Source organism: Hibiscus syriacus, unplaced genomic scaffold, assembly GCF_006381635.1.
Source record: "Hibiscus syriacus cultivar Baekdansim isolate YM2019G1 unplaced genomic scaffold, ASM638163v2 tig00110339_pilon, whole genome shotgun sequence".
NCBI classification, from domain to species: Eukaryota; Viridiplantae; Streptophyta; class Magnoliopsida; order Malvales; family Malvaceae; genus Hibiscus; species Hibiscus syriacus.
In genome coordinates, this window is record NW_024062692.1 from 393,915 (window position 1) to 402,414 (window position 8,500).

Below are 8,500 nucleotides of genomic sequence, written 5' to 3' on the forward strand. Positions count from 1 at the left end.
CTTCGAGCGTGAGCCTAATAAGACTAATATAATAGGAATTAATACCCATGTCATGGGGAAGAATATATATATATCTCCAGATACTATTACTGAGGGTATAGGTGTCGAGAATAAAGAGGATTCGAATGAGGATGATTTAGATACTATAATCCAGTGTGTTCATAGAAATATCCCAATTTACCTAGATGTAGAGTCAAGAGTGTTTCACAAAATGCTCACTCGGTTTATTCGGCCGTATGGGGGAAAATTTTCAATGATTCGAGACTGTGATTATTGGTGGTTAGCAAAGTATAGATCTAAAACGGCTCCAAATATTGCTAAATTGATATTTAAGACAATTGTATATATGGTCACAAAGGGAGCATCAATTTCAACTTCACTACCATATGGATGTGTCATCACCCATCTGTTGAAGAAGCATGAAATTGATTTTTCTCAAGACTCCTCTATTCAATTAACACGTAAGATTGATATGTTATTAATGACTAGAATGGGATACGATTTTATTGAAAAGGTTGGTTGGATTAGAACAAGAGAATGAGAAAATAGACTCCATTGGCCATGAAGACGACCAACAATTGGGAGACACAATGATGAAAGACGCTCTAGGTGGAGAGGATGTCACAATTAAGATAATGATGGAATACATGGTCAATTAAGGAGCAAATAGACTCTATTGGCCATGAAGACGACCAACAATTGGGAGACGCAATGATGGAAGACGCTCTAGGTGGAGAGGATGTCACAATTAAGACAGTGATGGAATACATGGTCAATTTTCGCGAGCATATTGATTCTCTTGTGAGAGAAATGCGAGCCGATATTGCATCATTGTGCAATGAAGTCTCCATCTTACATGATGAATTACGTCAACGACATCAAACGAGTTAGGTAATTAATTATTTATGTTTCTAAAATTTACACATTGTAAAATGTATTTGATTTTCTTTTAACAGGTGTGGACAAACAAGTGCTCAATGAAGATGACGATGAAGATGAAGATGATGATCTAAACAAGTATATCATATCAGCAACATCGCCAGAAAGAAAACTTGTAATTTTTTATGTCAATGGTGTCCCTGCCTACTTCTCAAGAAATCCAAAAGGTTTTAATTATGTTCATTTGTTTCCATTATTTTAACATATAAGCGTACAACTTAATCTCATTTTCTTCATGTTGTAGATGTTATTCTAAGGACATGAGTATATGAATTTATGCATTTTTGTTTAGAAAATTTTGTTGTTTCCATTTGGTCTTCCAAGATGAGGTTAGAACTGTTAAGTAGTTGAATTACTATAGACAAAATCGTTAATATACAATTAAATGTTAACATTCAAACTTGAGAACAATCTCAAGCATAACATCGACCGTGTACTTCAGAAACTACCTTTGTTGTCTGGCCAGTTTCTATTCATTTGGGTAAGATGAATGTCATTAGACTTTACTGACCTTTATTTGTCTATGATTCCTACATATTTATGTTCGACTATTTGTAAATAGGATCAAGGAAAGTGCAAAAAAGAAGATAACATTACCTACTGTAAAGATCTCCATGATGTTTGGAACGCGTATCCTAATTTTAACGCCCTAAATACACTGTTGGTCGATGATTCAGCGCTAAAAATGATTTATAATCTGGTAAGTTAAAATTATGCCATATGTTTTTCCAGTTAAACATGTGTTCATACATTGGTTAATTAACAATTTATGTTTTTATATAGTCATACAATTATATATGTCCACATCCCTTTGACGCTTCCTATTCGAAGGACAATGCTTTAGGCATGACACAAATTTATTCCTGCTTATGCGAATTTAGTTTCTTGTTAGTAAAATTGCACCTGATTAGTTTGATAATTGAAATTATTTATATATGTCCTCAGAAAAAGGCGGTAACATACGAGAGTATTTGGAAAATTTGTGGAAGGTGCCTAATATTCCGGACTTCGTTAGAAATAACCCTTTTCCATCGGATTAATTTCGTTGTGGGTACATTATTTTAACATTGTTATGTATAGATTTATTGTGTATGTATGTTTGGTTTGATTATATTATGTGTATATTTTCATTCGATTCACATAATACACAATGCACTATTTTCAATTTAAAAATACTAAAACATATAACACAGTATAACGATGGGTTGTGCATGACAATCTATCTATCTCCTCTTCTCTTCTATGTGAGTACTTTATTCTCATGTGAAAAGTGTGACAACCCCATCAACTCACAACTCAGTTTTGAACTGAATTAATATTGTCTTTTACCGACTTCATGGTTCATAACGCATGTTACTTGAATAGTATGAATCAATTATGCAATTTCCATGTTCAATTTAACACTGCATTTCATGTTCATTTCATATTTAATTGGAGTTTGAATTTAAATTTCAATTTGAGTTTGAATTTCAATCTAAATTTTGGATCCACTATAAATATGAGCCCGAACCTTTGTTCCATCCAAACAACAACTTACTTAAAGGATGCATCGGGAGGTAACATCAAATTCCATTTCTAAGGTAACAACTTACCTTTTTCAAAACTTATTAACTTAGACAATTTGCATATTATCATTGATTATTCCTAATTTCCATTGTTTTTTCCCCAACTTGAAACGCGAGGGAAATCCCGGCATCATAATTTTGAGTAACAAGCAGGAAGATTGGATATCCAAAGAATGCCTTACGGATATTATCCATTTCAGTCAGCTCATTGAGATAGGTTAACCCTAAATCAAAACCGTCTAAGCAAAACATACTTGATGTAGAAGCAGTTGCAGATTTAAAATCTCAACGGTGATGCATTTGGTTCTCAAATAATTAAAAAGTTAGAAACGGTTCGGAATTGATACTTTTAAATTTGTGTCGATACTTTTGGTCCAGAATTGATGCCCAATGAGGTGCACGCATAAAGTGTCGATACATTTATTGTAAGTATCGATCCCAAAAACATCAAAATCGATAATTATAAAGTAATAGGTAAATTTACAATGTAACCGGTAAAAATATATTGGTTTTATGACATAATAGGTCAACATAATGTATCGATACTTTTTAAATTTGTATCGATACTTTTTGTCCAGAATGACTGCCAAACGAGATGCACGCATAAAGTGTAGATACATTTATTTTAGTATCGATCATCAAAACATCGAAACTGATTATTATAAACAAATAGGTAAATTATACCAGTTTAATGAGAGAATAGGTCAACATAATGTATCGATAATTTTTAAATTTGTATCGATACGCTTTGTCCAGAATAGATACCCAACGAGGTGCATGCATAAAGTGTCGATACATTTATTGTAATTATCGATCCCAAAAACATCGAAACTGATAATTATAAAGTAATAGGTAAATTTACAATGTAACCGAAAAAAATATACCGGTTTCATGAGAGAATATGTCAACATAATGTATCGATACTTTTAAAATTTGTATCGATACTTGTTGTCCATAATTGATGCCCAACGATGTGCACACATAAAGTGTCGATACATTTATTGTAAGTATCGATCCCAAAAACATCGAAATCGATAATTATAAAGTAATAGGTAAATTTACAATGTAACCGGTAAAATTATACCGGTTTTATGACAGAATAGGTCAACATAATGTATCGATATTTTTTAAATTTGTGTCGATACTTTTGGTCCAGAATGAAGGCCCAACAACGTACACGTATAAAGTGTCGATACATTTATTAAAAGTATCGATACATAATGATATAAAAGGTTAAAAATTGATAAAAAGCTGTTTCAATATACAATATAACCGGTCAATAAATACCGGTTTTGAAAAAAATGAAACGTCAACAAAGTATCGGTTTCTTTATATAAAGTATCGATAATTTTGTAAGAGTATTCAATATAAATGTTATATCGGGATTACAAAGGAAACCCTAATCTAGAGAAATATATAAAAGACGACTGTAGTTTTCTCTAGAGGGAATTTAGTTGATGTGAATAGTGGTAGCGCATTTTTCGAATATTACTTGTTTGTTTGTTGATGCAATCGAATCGAAATGTATGTTTTCAAAACCTAATTTTTTAAATTTTAGTATTCGGAAATAGGGGTTAGGTTTTAAAGTTTGTTGTTTTCGAATGGACCTATTATAGGTTGAAAGTTCAATCTTTGTTTGCGAAGATGATGACCTTCAAATGGAGCCCCAACATATCAACATTGAATAAAATCGAAAGCAACCACGAAGTATCAATGTATTCATATAATTGTTCTTGAAATGGTAATTGGAATAAAGTATTTAAAAACTTTTAATTGATTACAAATTTCAAATCTCTACAGTCTGACTGAATGCCAAAGGATAAAAGAAGCTCATAATCATGTTGACTGTATAGCCAATAAAACCCCCTTGCAGGTTCCAAATAGTAAGCTTAGAATTGGTAAGACAAGCTTCATTTGAGGGTTTAGGGACTGAATCCTTACAACGTAAGGAGTGCATGATTGAACATTACATATAATAGTTGTATTCAGTTCTTGAAGAATTGTTTTTCATTGTATATAAGGATAGTTGTAATGATATTCGTTCACGTTTCGAGACCAATTAGTTAGATGCATGTAGTACCCCATATCCTCGAGGCAGAGCACAAGAAATCTTGCACTTAAAGATTCACCAAGAGCGGTAGATTATGCTCTGTATGAAGACCGAACCTAGAATCAACTGTGCAATTATGCCTATACTGCTGAAGAGAACCTGCTGAATGATAGGATTTGCACACAACTGCAAGCATTTTATTGGAAATCCTAAGATTTCTGTTGCATAATTTTAGCAGAGTTGTTGGGTTTAGAGTTTAAAATTCTCGCAGTTGTGTGCAAATCCTATAATTCAACATGTTCTCTTCAGCATGGTAGGCATAATTGTAAAGTTGATTCTAGGTTCGGTCTTCATGCAGAGCAAAAACTACCACTCTTGGTAAATCTTTAAGTGCCATATTTCTTGTGCTTTGCCTCGAGGATATAGGGTATTGCATGCATCTAACTAATTGGTCCCGAAACGTGAACAGGATATCATTTCAACTATCCTTATATACAATAAAGAACAATTCTTCAAGAACTGAATACAACTATTATATGTAATGTTCAATCATGCACTCCTTACGTTGGAGGGATTCAGCTCCTAAACCCTCAAAGAAAGCTTGTCTTACCAATTCCTAGCTTATCATTTGGACCCCGGGTTTTATTGGCTATGCAGTCAACATGATTAACCTGGATAATCCCAATTACAGAACTGATTCCAGCTATGATTTGTTGGAGACTCTATTCTACAGATTGTTTGTCAAGGTTAAAGTATTGATACTCCAACTACCGGTTAAAAGTAAGCAATTACTGCATTGACACCCCATTGACGATTTCCTTTAATTTACATCTTTCAAGTGCATTGTATATGTCTTTATGTGTAAATCCAACATTATGAAAACCCTTTATGAGCTTTGTAATTGTAATAGTTAAATTTACAAGGTACACGGTAAAATTATACCGGTATAATGATAATATCATAAACTTTTATATATGTATCAATACTTTCTTATATCGGTCTCGATACTTTAATTTCACATGAAGGCTATTACTTTTAAGTAATATTATACACGGGAGGCTCAAACACACGCAAAATGTATCGATACATATATATATATATATATATCATACTTATAATTCCGAAACCTATTACTTTTAAGTAATAGTTTAATTGACAATGAAAACGATTAAATTCATTCGGTATCATAAAAAATATAAGTAAACAATATTCTAAGGCTCCATCAACTTTAACCCCACACACACATTATATATATATATATATTCCATACTTATAATTTCGAAATCTATTACTTTAAAATAATATATTAATTTCCAATAAAAACGGTTAAAGTCAATCGGTATCATTATAATATGCGTAAACAATTACCATGTTGATAAAGCTTGATAACAAATCAAGTGATTAACCAGTTATGTTATTGTGGGATTCCTAATGGCTCCATCAGTTTAAATTTTGTTAACATTTATTCCTAAGGTAAGTTTATCATAACTGATAACATATTAAGTAATTACCTATTTTGTTATCTTCGGATTTCTAAGGCCCCATCAGCTTTAATAATGCGCAACCTATTACATTACATGAGTGCTACCTAATATGTTATTATGCTTGATAATGTTTCCGGTAATTAACCGGTTATGGTATCCTTGGTAACATTTTAGGCGTTTACCTAATTGGTTGTAATAACAAATTAAGTAATTAACCTATTTTATTATATAAGCGCTACCTATTACGTTATATAAGCACTACCTAATATGTTATTGTGCTTGATAATGTTTCCAGTAATTAATCGGTTATGTTATCCTTGGTAACATTTTAGGCGTTCACCTAATATATTGTAATAACAAATTAAATAATTAACATATTTTATTATATAAGTGCTATCTATTACATTATTTAAGTGTTACCTAATATGCTATTGTGATTAATAATATTTTCGGTTAAATGATTATAACCGATCTCGATTTTAACCGATCACTTATTTAACTAATCACTGTCATTTTTTAACTCTATTTTAACCGTCGTACCGCAGAACTTGGTGGACATTGAGAATGATAACTTTTTAGTGATTTCCGGCACCTACTTTAATTATTTAAAAGTTCTCTATAATGACCATTGGATTATATTTTTCATGGACTTTTCAACACGTTTGATTTATAAAATTTGAAGAAGAATAAAAAAATTATTAATACAAAATAAAGGAAATTTCATCCACTCGTTCGGTCTATCCTTCTGTCTATCCGACTTCAATCCCATTGTAAATGTTTATATTAAGACATGTTCCTAACTCTCTTCTCTAATACACCCGCTGAGAAGAAAAAATAGAAAAAATAGAATTTTTTTTTTTTTTGATAACAAGTTAAAATCGATAGCCTTGAAAAATTGAGAGAACAGCAACAGGATGGGCTGCCAGAGACCCTTCAGGGATTTTGTCTCCTTACACTCTGAGGTATCCTCATTTCTTGATGTTTTCTTTGATTTTTTTTAAGGTTAATTTCTGGTTCTTAAACGATGATTTGCTCTAATAATTTGCAGGAACACCGGTCCCGAGGATGTCTTTATTAAGGTCACTCTGCCACACTGATATTCATCAAATCAAAAATGATTTTGGCATGTCAAAGTACCCTATGGTTCCTGGGTACTACTAAAACTCTCATCTTTAGGTTTCTTTATCTTCTTGTTTATGAATCAATGGTTTTTTTCTATGCATGAAGTTGTTGGTGAGGTGGTATAAGTTGGTTCCGATGTAAGCAAGTTCAGAGTCGGAGACGCTGTTAGCGTCTGTTGTGTTATTGGATGTTGCAGAAGCTGCCGGCCATGCGACACGGACAATGAACATTACTGTCTGAAGATCTGGTCGTTCAACGATGTCTACACCGATGGAAAGCCAACTCAGGGCGGCTTTGCCGGTTCCATGGTCGTTGATGATCAAAAGTGAGAATCAAGAACAAAATGTGCTCTGCATATAATAATCAATGCTGGATCCATGCTCATTTATGCGTTTTTTTCTTAGGTTCGTGGTGAAAATCCCAGATGGAATGAACCCAGAACAGGCGGCACCTCTGTTGTATGCAGGGGTGACAGTTTACAATCCGTTGAAGCACTTTGGTTTAGTGGGGAGTGAGTTGAGAGGAGGGATATTGGGACTCGGGGGAGTGGGGCACTTGGAGGTGAAAATAGCCAAAGCCATGGGACATCATGTGACTCTGATCCGCTCCTCTGATAAGAAAAAAAAAACTAGGCATTGGAACATCTCGGTGCCGATGAATACTTGGTCAGCTCCGACGCCGAAGGGATGTGAAAGGAGGTAGAATCGCTCGACTATATCATCGACACCGTGCTTGTTTTTCACCCTCTTGAGCCTTACCTTTCATTGTTGAAACTCGATGGAAAATTGATCCTCACTGGTGTCATTAACACCCCTCTTCAGTTTGTTACCCCAATGATCATGCTTGGTCTGTCTAATTCTTTAACTTTTAACCCTTCTTTTCGGGATTTTGTTCTCAGTTTGATCCGAAAACTAAATTATATTTCTAAGTTGATATCGCTTTGATTATTTTTTTTGTCTTCTACTTATATCTTATTTTTATGTTGTTATTGTTTTGATTATTTTTCCGCTTACTAATCACTAACATTTCATTGTAGGCTATAACTTTTGGATTTTTTTGAGGCAGTGGCTAATTCTCTGGTTTATTGGTGTATGGGAAGGAAGCAAGTACAGGGAGTTTTATAGGGAGCATGAAGGAAACAGAGGAAATGCTTGAGTTTTGTAAAGAGAAGGATTTAAGGTCAACGATTGAAGTGGTGAAGATGGATTATATAAACACAGCAATGGAGAGGTTGGAGAAGAACGATGTTCGATACAGATTCGTGGTGAATGTGTCCGGAAGCAAGCTTGATCTATAGAACAAACAAACTCCTTTAAAATGGAAATTTATAAATTATATTT

The 8,500-nt window shown here is 33.3% G+C and overlaps 1 pseudogene; it reads left to right on the forward strand.

Moving 5' to 3' along the window:
- Positions 1–759: 759 nt before the first annotated feature.
- Positions 760–8,500, forward strand: LOC120120533 (annotated as a pseudogene).